The sequence below is a fragment of the Acinonyx jubatus genome, chromosome B1, assembly GCF_027475565.1.
Source record: "Acinonyx jubatus isolate Ajub_Pintada_27869175 chromosome B1, VMU_Ajub_asm_v1.0, whole genome shotgun sequence".
Taxonomy (NCBI): domain Eukaryota; kingdom Metazoa; phylum Chordata; class Mammalia; order Carnivora; family Felidae; genus Acinonyx; species Acinonyx jubatus.
In genome coordinates this window covers 169,728,764-169,741,219 of record NC_069382.1, presented here as the reverse complement: position 1 = coordinate 169,741,219, position 12,456 = coordinate 169,728,764, and the positions used below count along the sequence as shown (strand labels likewise).

Genomic DNA, 12,456 nt, shown 5'->3' with positions numbered 1-12,456 from the left:
ATAAAAGGTCGCCGGGCCGAGCCCTCGGCTGGCCCCGAGTTCTCCCTCCGGGCGGGAGGATCCGGACCGGAGTTTGCCAAGTTTTCAGGCAGGCCTGGCTGAGCAAATACCGCTGCTACCGGTTGCCTTTTCGCTCCAGTGGCAAGCCCGGCCCGTGGGAAGTTTGCCTCAGGGGTCTCCGGGCCTTCAAAGAAGTCCTAGGGGGCGGGGGATGCCACCCGGGCCGCCCCTCTCCGGGGCGGGCGACGAGGGGACCAGGCAACCCGGATACAAAGAAAGAGCGCTCTAACAGTGTGTCGAATGACCTTGGAAACTCGGGACCATGTTAGGGTTTAAGTCATCCCCACTGCCCTCCCCTTCCACGCCGCTCTTCGGCCCCGAATCCGCCCAGACCCCCCCCCCACCCCCACCCCCGCGCTCCTTCACCACCGGTGCCTTTTTCTGCTTTTTCTTTAAGAGAGTTGCACGCACTCGACCCAGGAGGGGCCGCGCTGGCCGTGGGGCCCAGCCCTTCCCGCCGCGCCCGGGGCCGCCCTTCCCGCCGGAGCCGGCTGATTGATGGCCCGGCCACCCGGGTTCCCCGCCTCGGCTGGCCCGCGCGCCCGGCTGTGTGTTTTGGAAGCGGCGCAGCGGGCTGCAGCCCGGTGACGCCCGGAGCGGGCAGCGCCGCCCTTCCTTCCCCCCGGGCTGGGGCGGCGGCGAGGCGGCGGGTCCCCGGCGGGCGGGGAACCGAGGGCGCAGGGCGCAGGGAGGGGGCGCGGGCGGGGAGTCCGGGGCGGGGGCGCGGGGCCGGGCCGGGCGGGGGGCGGGGAGCGGGGGGACAGAGGGCGGAGGCTCCGGGGCGGGGGCCGCGCCGCTCACGCCCAGCCCCTCGGCCGCGCCGCGCCTCGCCGGACAGGTTGGGCCGGCGGGGCGGCGCCCGGCTCGGGGGAATAATGAGTGTCTGTCAGGCCGTCCCCGGGTGACTGGGCGGGGCGGGGCGGAGGCGGCGCGGGAGGCGGGGGTGGCGGGGGAAGGGCGCAGGGCGGGGTGCGTGTTTGCGCGAGTGACTCGGCCGACCCCTCCGGCGGCTGCCTCCACCCAAGTGGGTGGGGACCCGCCCAGCCCGGGCGGCCGCGGCGGCTCCCTCTCCCCTCCCTGACCCTCCCACCCCGGGTCCCAGCCTCTACTTACCCCGCCAGCCCCGGGAGGCTCACAGAGCGAGCGGCGCCGGCGTCATGTGACTGCCCGGAGTTGGTGCCAGGAGCCAGAGGGGAGCCAGGAGCGGAGCCGCGCGGAGCCGGGGCCCGAGCCGGAGCGCAGCGCGAGCGCCTGCCGCACGCGCGCCCGTCCCCGTCCCTGTGCCCTGCGGCCGCCACCGCCACAGCCGCCCGGGCTGGCGCGCTGACATTACTGCATTCGCGGGGCTCAAGGCAGATCGGATTCGGGCCTTTATTTCTCGTCTGCAGCGCTCAGCACCGCGCCTCGAAAAGTAAGTCCCCTCTCCCTCACCTTTCCTCGCCCCGACTCCTGCTGTCGCCCGTTTGGGTTCGTCCGGTCTCGTTTTTTCCCTGGGGGGGGGCCCGCAGTGAATGGGCTGGGGGGTGCAGCGCGGGGGTGGGGGCGCCTGTGGGCTTGGGAAAGTGCAACAGCTCCTCGAAGCCGGGGGTGGGGACGGAGGGAGAGGCGAGGGGAGGGGAGGGGGGACCCCGGGTTCAGCGGTTTAAAGTGTGGGATTCGAGGGAGCCACCGTGCGGATCCCGCGGTGTGGGGGACCGAGACCCGCGGCACCCGCCGCGGCCCCGGCGAGGGCACGGGCGGGGGCTCACCTGTGTGGTCCCCCGGCTGCCGCCCGCCCGCCCGCCCGCGATTCCCTCCAAAGCCTCAGAAATCTCAGTGCTCTCCGCGTGTGGCAACGTTGTTTGGAGAAAGGTAGCGCGGAGGCCGCGCACTCCTGCTCCTCCCCCTCCGGGTCCCCCACCCCCCGCTCCCATGCCCTCCCCACCCCGCCCCCCGCCGCCCCCCTCTTCGGACGGGGCGCGCGACCGCTCGCCCGCCGGAGCAAAACTTGGAGCAGCCTCCCGGGGCCTCTGGGAAGAAACTTGGGGCCATTGGGACTGAAGGCAGCATCCCATTCTCGATCCTGGAGCCCAAGAGCTGCCAGGGCGTCTGGATCCTCGGGGGCAGGAGAAAAGAGCTGGCCGGGTTTGGAGAGTCCTCCTCGGGGGCACAGAGAGAACCTGCCGCAGTGCCTGGAGCAAGGATTGCAGCGAGGCTGGAGGCGGAGAGCGCCTTAAGCAACTGCCTGCAGCGTTAGGGACTCAAGCCGTGTGGGGACGGAGACTGATCCCTGGACCTGGACCCTTGGGATTTACTAAACATTTCAGAGTGGCTTTCTTGGAGATGGCAGATAATACTTGGAATTGCCATAGCTTCTTTGGCAGATATCAGGGAGAATCTTCTGCTTTAAATCTTACAGCAATACACAGTAATAATAGATGGAGAACATGTAAACTGGACTTATTTTTAATAAGTCAGGTTAAACGGAAATTGGAAATTGCACACCTTCTTGGATTTCACTAAAATAAACATTTTATACTGGATTTTTTACTAGCTCAGAATGTATTTTTTCACTAGCATCACCTAAGATACTTTAAATATATTGATTAAATTCTCATGAGAGTCTGGTATTTGGGGAGAAGTGTATTAATGGTATTCTGATTTCATTTACATTTAGTATCTAATTATTAGGCAAAATCTAGTAGGGGAACAGGGCAGTTGTTCATTATAGGTTTTTCCACTGGACACTTTTGTACTTTTTTTTTTTTTTTTTTTTTTTTTAGTGTTTTCTGTATGAATTTGAGCAGCATTTTTATAAGAAATCCATCTGGATGATAATCCACCTAACCGGAGGGAAGACTTGCTTTTAGAGAACAAAACAATCTGATAACGTTAACATCTCCAAAATTTGGCAAATTACTGTTTTTTTAAAGAGAGAGTGGACAAATGAGTTTCTCCTGGCTTGAATCATGGAGTATGTTAGTTGACCTGAGCCTGTTAACAGAAATCTGAAATGAGATGTTTGATTAAACTCCCTAGAGAAGCTGATATCTCAATTTCTACAGTCAGTGGGGTCTGCAGCAGAAGTATTAGAAGAAAACAGCCTAATGTACTATTGTAGGTTCAGTAAAGATAGACTTTAAGGAACAGTTGGCTTTCATGAAGGAGAATGCAAGTGTAAAAATCTTAGTGTGAATAACAAAGCAAAGTAGCTGCTAAGACCACAAAATCTTGTCAGATATAAAACATGCTATTGTTTTTTCACTGCAAAGTTTCTAAATTAAAACCCAATCTTCTGGTTGCTATGGGCACAGTGATGCCTTTTTTTTTTCTTTCTTTCTTTTTTTTACCTGTAGTTTTGTCTACACACAGATTCTTAAATCTCTGATAATGGAAACCTGAGTTGAACAGCCCTGGCTAAGTAACAGAATAGACATAATAATGGGGACAAGACTATAAATGGATTTTACTACCTTAAATATACCTAAAGGAAAGTAGACATTTTAGGATATCTTATAAAAATCAATACTCTGTTGTACAGATTGTGTAACACTTTTGGGTTAAATGAAATGTCAGGAGCAGAATCATATTCTCAAAAGGTGAATTTCTTTCAGTGTGTGTACATGGAGAACAGATGTGCAGCTGTGTGCAGATAGGTTTCTAACTATGCAGTTGAAAAATATGGTAAAATTTTGGGGTGATTTTAGATATCCCACTGTGTCTAGGAATTTAGTTCCGTAGCTAAGGGACACTTAAAACTGGTTCAATTTTCAGTTATGTGGGATAACCCAGTTGTCATCTGAATTCTTAATAGTGCTGTCTTCATTTTCCTCATGATGCTGAGACTGAACAGTAATCATTACCCCAACCCAGAATTTGATCATGGCTAGGGACCAGCCATTGGGATGGGGGAGAAAGAGACAAAAGAAATTGGAAGGGAGGCTGGTGTTAATTAGGAAGGTCTCTGCTGCCTGAATCTGATAAAATCACATGTTCACTTATGATGTTTACTATATGTGGAAGCTCCTATTTGTAAATAGGGCAGGTCCCCTGTATAAAGCTGGTGTTATTATTCACACCCATAGAACAAACACCTCCACCCCCCTGTTGTTGTCTTAAAAAACTCCAGCTGCTCATGAATATAGGGTCAGGGAGGGCCGGCTAAATGTTTCTCTGTGCTTGCTCTCCAGTACAGCCAGCAGAGCTGTTTCCTGTTCTTTGTTTCAAGGCTGGGGTTTGCGTCATACATTCCAAGTGGCATATGTGTGCTCTTTCCTGTTTCAGGCTGTTTTCTGGTAGATCAGTAGCCCAGACCAGGCCATGGTCCCTGCCCCTAAACTCCCGATCCCCACCCAGGGAGTTATCATGTCTCTACACACTTATGATTGCTTAAGAGCCCTGTGTTATGTCATAATGAGGAGTCAGTTAACCTTTTTACATATACCCTTTGCTCCAGTGTGTTTCTATGAGTGAATAAATACTTGTACCTTTTTACATTTATCATGGCCAGATTGCGATTTGGAGACGTTTGTGTACAGATCCGCCAGAAATCTGAAGGAGGTTGCATTTGTTTTTCATTTCTTGTTTTGAGGTGGGTGGCTGTTTGTTTGGAGATGGGCATTTTGCCCTGAAGCTGTCAATTTTGGAGGGGGAATTACCACCTAAGAGTTTAGACGACCTAGCTGTTCTCTGAAGGATGTGGCCCACCCTTGTTCGCAAGGGAACACTGGAGCTCTAGGCAGAGGAGGCTTCACTGGATGGAGAGTCCAAGCTGTCTTGGCAGACTAGGCTTTTAGAAAAAGTGTTGAAACAAAACATAAGATATATTGAGAAAGTCCCAGGATCATTTCTTTTAAAGACAAAGCTATAAGTGCTAGGATAATTTTCCTAAGGACAAAGATGTATTCTACATCTGATCTCCGGCCTGTTTGAAGAATAAAAAGCCCAGAGAAAGGGAGAACTGGAAATGAGAAATTCATTTTAATGATAGTTTGGAAAAGTTTAATCTTATATTTTGAAAACAGAAGGAAAACACTCTTGTTTTTACTGTTTTACAACGCCAACTTTCTCATAATCCCACTTTTTTTTTTTTTTTGTATATTCTGTCAGTTGCGGGAGAACACATTTCTGGGTTAACTCTTCAAAACCTACTAAATTTTTCTGTGGGTTCTTCAGAAACTAAGTTTTAAAGAAGTAGTTGGATAAGAAAACTAACCTGCAGGTTTCTTTTTAAACTTACTTTTGGGTTTTCTTATAACATCTAAAGGAATTATCTACAATGTTCTCTAATGGAATTAATTCAGAATTGCTAAGGCAGCAAATCAGACCCTATCCTCCCCAAAATTGATGTTAATAGTACTTTGGTTTTTAACTTCACATGCCACTGCATTCTTTCTTTACGTATGAAGGGAAATATATAATATGATGTTAGGAAAGCTACTAGAATCAAATAGAAGGCTACTGATGACCTTCCTTGAAAAAAGATGGGAGTTTTGGAAGCTTTCAATAAGATTTTTCTTTCTCTTTTGGGAGAAGCGAACTTGAAATATTAAGTTGACTTGTAGCATAAGAGGCCTTTAAACCAAAATTTGTAAGTAACCCAAATTGAAGCACCTTTTTCAATTTTAGTTCCAAAGCTGTTAACAATGCAACTAGATTTAAGCAGACAATTTTTATTTGGCTTATTCCAGCTTCATTCTTGCCTCCCCATTTTGGGGAAAAAAGGGAGGAGTTTGGCTAATAGACATGATTAGGGTCTAATGTATTTTATCAGGAAAAAAAGAAAAAAACTTTGCAAGCTTTTAAGTACTAAGCTGAACAATTTGGAAAAATTATACCAGTTGATAGTTACTGTAATTACAAAAGGAAAAAATGGGAATAATCATTTCATTTCTTGACCATGCAAATCATTATTCCTAATTTAATTCAATTTTATTTCCATCTCCCCTTTAGATGCTTGCCTTCTTAATATTTCCAAGTCAATATTTTTGCTGTAAAGAACAGCTTTCTTAGGTCGTACTTCTTACTCTGTTTTTTCACACCAGTTGTGTTTAAGAAAAAATAAATATACGCATCCTTTTCCTTGAAATACTAGGAATTACATTATTCTGGAAATTGGGTTTCTTTCTGAAGTGCTTCATATTTACTGGTTCTAGGTTTCAAAAAAAAAAAATCCCTAGAGGCATAAAACCATTGCTATCTGGTTTGCTAATGTGTAATGTTCTGGTCGAAATTCATCTTAGAGTGAATTGCAGGAGGATTGTGGTGCTTTTTAGCATTCTCATTTTCAAGCCTGATCTGTCCCTTTCTTAGACCCCAGTTCTCATCTGAAGCGGTAATGCCAGAGCTCGAGACAGGAAACCAGACAGCAGTCTGCCCTGATAAGGGAGAGCATTGTCTAAAGGAGGTAGCTTTGCCCCCCGCCCCCCCAACTCTCCTTCCTTGAAATTTGGTAGTAATGAAAAAGAGACACTATGCTATAGACACAGTTCTGCACCCTAACTGGGACTGTTTTCTCCCAAAGCAAAAGTATCCTTTTAATTGGATCTGTGCTTTTTCTGGAATGTTACCTACCAGTTCAATGGAACATTAAAAAAATATATATATTAGGATCCGTATATTTGTATCCCTTGGTCAGGGTGTTCAATAGTAGAGTTCATTTTCTAGCAAAACAGGTTCCTGGAGCTTTTTGAAACTCCTTCTATTGTGCTGGCAGGCTGAATACATTATCATTTCCTCCATCTAATTATTAAGGGGAGCTGGAGACCGAATGTGGCAAGTTAAGTGGCCCTTCAGCCCATGCATTCCGAACAAACCTGGGTCTAACTCTTACCCTGAATTTTAGGAAGGGGGTGCTTTCCAAGGTAGCCCCCTGACCCAGAGGACTCTCAAGAGAGCCCAGCTTAGCCTGGGACATGCTTAAGGGGGTTACCAATCTCTGGAAGGCTTGGGGATCTCCAGGGATGGCCTGGGGCTAGTCTCAATCCAGATCAGTGGAGTTTGGCCAAATCTAGACATAAGAGATCAAGTGGACACTGAGGGCAGTGCATTCTACCCTGGAGAGCGACCTGTGAATGAACTGTGGGTTTTTTCTCCTTTGGCCTGTACACCTTCTGTCTACTAACCTCTGTGCTTCGGTCTAATCACTGAAATCCACTCCTTCAGCTCTTCTTGTGCTTTATACCTTCCAAAGTTTTGCACCCTAAAACTACTTTCCTTACCAACTTCAAGTTCCTATTCTGCTCCTTTCTCCAAACAAGGAAGTTTTTCCTCTCCCGAGCCTCCCAAACTTTTCACACTAACTTTGCGTTTTAGGTTTTAGAAGATGATCTTCAGGCTAGCTAGCTTCACTGGCCCCTGGCAAGTTTCACTAGTATGGTACCTGGTACACAATCGTTGCAAGGCCCTTGCCCTTCTTTTTATCCTCACGTGTAAGAAGGGTAGTTTGACATCCATTCATTTATTCATCTCATAAGTATTTATTGAGCACGTACTCATTAGGGCTAATCTCAAATTATGTGCAGTCATTATTATTAGTTATGCCACAGGATGGAGTAAGTCCCGAGTGATCTAACCTGAAAAGGCATTTTGAAATCTTAATTACCCTCTGGAACCTCCCCACGGCACTGCCTAACCTGGGCCAGCAGGCACTGCACACATCCCATACCCTCTGTTACCCGGGGAGTGACCCCAGTGTGAGATGACTGCTTAAAAAAACCCTTCCCATGGCCCAGACTCTGAAGCAGAGCAGAAAGCGCCCTGGGTCTGCAGGCAGATGCGTTTCTGGTCTTGGCTACAGCTCCAACCAGCTCTGCAAATTTGGGCGAGTCATTTCACCCCTGTTCCTCCATTTCCTCATTCCTAAAATGGGGGTGAGGGCCTGACCCTTCCGCCTTTGTACAGCTATTATGATGGTTTCCGTATTTACTTGGGTAAAGCTGCCAGTTTTTTTCCAAGCAGTTTTATGGACCAATTGCAGGTGCACTGGCTAGGAAGAATAATAGCCTAGTTTGGGGCCTTCAGAATGTGTCTTTTGATCTTGTGTCCAAGCGTGCACACTAAGACACTGGGTCAGCAGCAGGGGCCGGTTGAGAGGAGTTGAGTCGCCACTACTATAACTACTGGGTCCCTGCATTCCACATCCCCTGTGGACAGATGTGTTCGAAGGAATCGCTAGCCCATGATCGCTGTTTGTGGTGTAATGTTGTCCTCTGCCTGGGGAGGGAGCAGAGTAGAGTGCCAAGTTCACCAGTTTTGAAGTCAGACTGTTTAGGGTTCAAATCCTGGCTGTACAACTTAGCAGCTGTATGACCACGGGCAGATTGCTTTACCTCTCTGTTCCGTTGTTCTCAGAAGTAATGGGAAAATAGTACCCACCCACCTGATAGGCACTCAGTGACACAGTCCATGTAAAGAACAGCACCTGGAGATTCAGTCATGAAGATGGTGATCATCCTGTGATGGCAGGAAACCTGTGACATCACCTAGCCCCTTGCTTTCCTTGGTCAATAGAAGTATCCTTAAAAAACCTACAAACTCTCTCTCCTTCCCCCTCCCTCCTCACGCAATATTGCCTCTTCCCTCCCTCTTTTTTTTTTTCCTCTTTCTTTTTCTTCCCGCCTCTTCTATTCTAGGTTTTAAAACAGAGGATGAGAGACCGTGACACTCGATTTGTTTAGAAGATCTCCCTGGGTAGGTAATACAAAATAATTGGAGGATGATACTAATAAGGTCTCTAGAGGACCCCTAACAGTCAAGTCAAGGGTAGGAGCCGTAACATTTTCTAAGAAAGTTTGGTTTAACAAGTTTCCTTTCAGGTTAGGCCCTCTAACCCCTGTTACGTATGTAGGGGGAAATTTCAAGTGTTCTCAAGGGCAAAAGGAAAAGCAAAGGCCGTGGAGGTCCTACTACGGGCTGAGTGCTCTTAGAGCCATTCCTCAGGCCTGCCAGAAAACTAGTGAGCAAGCCTCACCTCCTCTGAGGACTTGGGAGGGGGGCGCCCATTTGCCACTAAGGAAATGTAAGGCACTCCTGTCCTTCAGGTGCTCCCAATCCAGGTGGTGGTCGAGAGACAAACCGTTTAAAAGACCCGCCCATCTAGGTAAGAAGGGGTGGCCTCAGATCAGCCGGGGCGCAGTCAGCCTGCTGCACTGCGTGGGGAGGGCCTTGAGCTGGTCTTTGAAGAATTAGGAGGATTTAGATAAGCCGGAAGGGGACGGGGCATTCCACACTGGTTGCCCAGCATCAGGGCCAAAAATGAACAAAGGCACGGGGGTGGGGGGAACGGGGTCGCCAGCGTGAGGGGCGCTTTGAGCAGGGGGGGAGTGGGGGGCAGCCGGTTAGAAAGGGGGTGCGGAGCATGGGCGCCTGGACCCACTCTGCACGCCCTGGGGGTCCCTTTGGAGGAAGGTTTGTGAGCTTGGGTGAGAAGAGGGCTTTGAGAACTGTCAGGAGCAAGTAGCAAGATCAGGACGAATTGGAGGGACCAAGGGTCGCGGTGGGGAGACCAGTGGAGGGAAAATCCAGTAACACAGTCTTGAGGCACTGAGGGCCTGGCTCCCAGTGGCAGTAGTAGGGAATGGAAAGACAAGTTGGTGAGGAAGAAGACTTGAAAGATGACCTCTAGGTTTCCATGGTGAATGACCAGAAAATAACGCAAATGGGTTGGGGGGTGGGGTGGGTGGGGGGCTGCAAGCAGCCTTTCTGAGGCAGGAGCAAGGAGAAGGAGGATTTGGGTTGGGGACATGTTGAATTAATTCTCTCACATAGCAGTGGTTCGAAATGCCTTCCTCTCTTCTCTTTTGTTTACTTTTGAAGCTTAAGGGCAGTATTAGCTCACGGTTTCACATCCAGAGGCTTGGTGGCTCTGAGAGGTAAAATTTTTAATGGAGGCTCCTCAGGAGCTGAGGGAATTACCACCACCCTGACAATTCTTTCTGGTTATTTTTAAGGTTCCAGCCATCCCTGCTCAGGCCGGAATTTCCAGGAACTGGCTGCTGACGGGAGCCAGCTGGCCCCTCCCAGCCTCCCACTGCCTCCCGGGTGGGGCCCCATGGGTGGAGGCCCCTTGGGGTAGAGTGGGGTGGGTGTCCAGTGATAGGGCACCAGTGGGAGGCAGTGTGGCCTCACGCAGCCCGTCTGGGTTTGATTATATAACGCTTCACAGAAGAGAATTGTGAGGGCTGAGCCTAGCCTCGTAAGATACGTACACTGAAGGATTGATTATTACACATCATGGGCATTTTTCAGTAAACTAAAACACAGAATTGTCTGAGAGCATAAAGAAGGAAAACAGCTGTGTAACCTTAGTAGGCAGAATGATTTGCATTTGCGAGAAAATTTCTTTAAGAAAGGTGTGGAATGCTACTAACCAGGTAGCCTTGAACTTGAGAGTTTACCTGAAGGATATGGGTTTGGGTTTCCCAGCTCCCACCCCTGCTTCGCCGGGCCTCGGTCTAGAAATGTGTAGGGATTTTGCTTGGTTGTTACCTTTGCACCTGTCCCTATTTACATGCAAAATCAATTGCTTCACTCGGTCTTTCCGAAGTACAGGGTGTGGACAGAATCTTATCTGAAGCCATGTCCTGTTTGGACAAGTCGAACTCGCCTTGGCAACGCTCCATAGGGTGGAGCAAATGGGTGGAGGCAGGAAAGTAAAATTGGGTGGCTTGTTAGCAGAGAGAGGAGAGAGGGCGGATTGTTTGCTCACTGGATCATTATATTTAATCTAAAACTAAATAATTAACTTCTTTCCCATTTACAAAACATTTTGATGCAGAATAGCTAAATCTAATTTGTGAGGGGCAAAGATTTAGAAACACTCCATGGAATTTTTTCCTTTCAAACCAACAATAGAAGACAAAGGTAGGTGAAACTCAACCAGGAATATGAAAATAGGGGTGGGGGGGGGCATTTCCAGGAAGGTGCCAGCATCTGGCTGTTCTGGAAGGAGCCTCCAACTTAAAAATGCTTTCTCACATCTGTTGCCTGGCCCCCTGTACTCCTGGCCAGGGCCACTGCCATTAAATATCTGACTCTTCCGGAACTATGGAAGAGTTTGGGTACAGAAGTGAAGAAAGAAGTGTTTCTTTTGAGAGGAACTTCAGCTGCAAGGATGCCTGCCTGCCCTTTTTCTTCTCCTGATCAAGAATTACACACACACACACACACACACACACACACACAATTTTTGGGTTTTTTTTTCTTTTATCCCCTGCAGTTCCTTTGGGGAGTAAAGGGTGAGGGAAGGCGGTGCACTTCCTCTTTTACATCCAAACTCCGGGAGAGTTAAGGTGCTTGCAGATGGTGTCTCGCTTTGGTCTCACTGTTTTTCTCCCTACACCTTGCTGAGGTCAGCTGGGAAACAAAGATTACTACAAACAAGCCACGTAGGAAAATGCAGGGACCCTTTGAGGATCTGAGGAAAGAGATATGGAAAGTGCCCCAGAAGGGAGAATGTCAGAAGCAAATCTTGCTATATCACAAGAAACTTCGCTTCAGACACACACACACATTCTCTCTATGTCTCTGTCATGCTTCTAAGGAAGGGGCAATCACTTATAAGATTGTTTTTATAATAAAACTTGCTCTAGCTTCTAGACAAGCTACTTTCAAAGGAAGTTTGGTGACATCATAGCTACCTCTTACATTAAGGGCTATGTTTGTTTCTAAGCTCTGTCCCTCATTTGTACCCTCGTAAAGCAACTGTCGGGTAGGGGGGTGGTGGTGGACTGGATAGGACTGTGAGATGGAACTATATTGCTTCTGAAACTATGTAAATGGATTCACCAAAGCTTTTAAATACATAAATCACACATTCTTTCATTTTGGCAAAAATCTGGCCCTTATTTTGACTTCTGAAGAGTCCAAAGCGTAAGTAGAGAGAGTGAAGGGAAATCTTTTTCTTCCTTTTGGGAGAAAATGCAGTTGTATCAGCCCTTCCCAGCAAAATAAAACAGGGAAGATGACATTGTTCCAGTTATGGAAAATGATTTTGGCAAGTTAAATACAACTAAGATGGAAATGTATTAATGATTGGAAAATAGTTGTTAGAAAAAAACAGAACCACATTTGGGGCTCCTCATCTCTGGGATACCTACATAAAATGGTTACCAGAATTCCTGGGCCTGCTTAAAACCCACTAGGTTTAAAGACCCTGAGGTTGGCAAACTCATTTTACTTCCTTCGTCCTTGGCCTCTAATACCTGTTGTAGTGCGCCACCTACTGGTTCTACTTAAGACTGCGGTCAGTGTTGGTGAACTAGATTTCCTACAGCATTTGCGTTTTACTTAGCCTTCTTTTCTAAGGAGGGCTGTATCCCTGGTACATGAGGTGCCCATGTGTAACAAAAGCCACTAAGTTCTAATTCTTTCAGTGCATAAACTACTTCTCAGTTCTACGGAATGCACCTTGGAGAC

At 48.3% G+C, this 12,456-nt stretch overlaps 1 protein-coding gene across 2 annotated transcripts in view; it reads left to right on the top strand.

Moving 5' to 3' along the window:
* Positions 1–1,214: 1,214 nt before the first annotated feature.
* Positions 1,215–12,456, top strand: part of KLF3 (KLF transcription factor 3) — a 34,445-nt gene continuing 23,203 nt past the window's right edge. The window contains exon 1 of one of the 2 annotated variants that reach the window (XM_027054819.2): positions 1,215–1,471. The gene's annotated coding sequence lies outside the window, so the exon portion shown is untranslated. Of the gene's footprint in view, positions 1,472–9,401; positions 10,903–12,456 lie in introns of those variants that run through there. The other variant, XM_015076951.3, reaches the window with a different exon arrangement.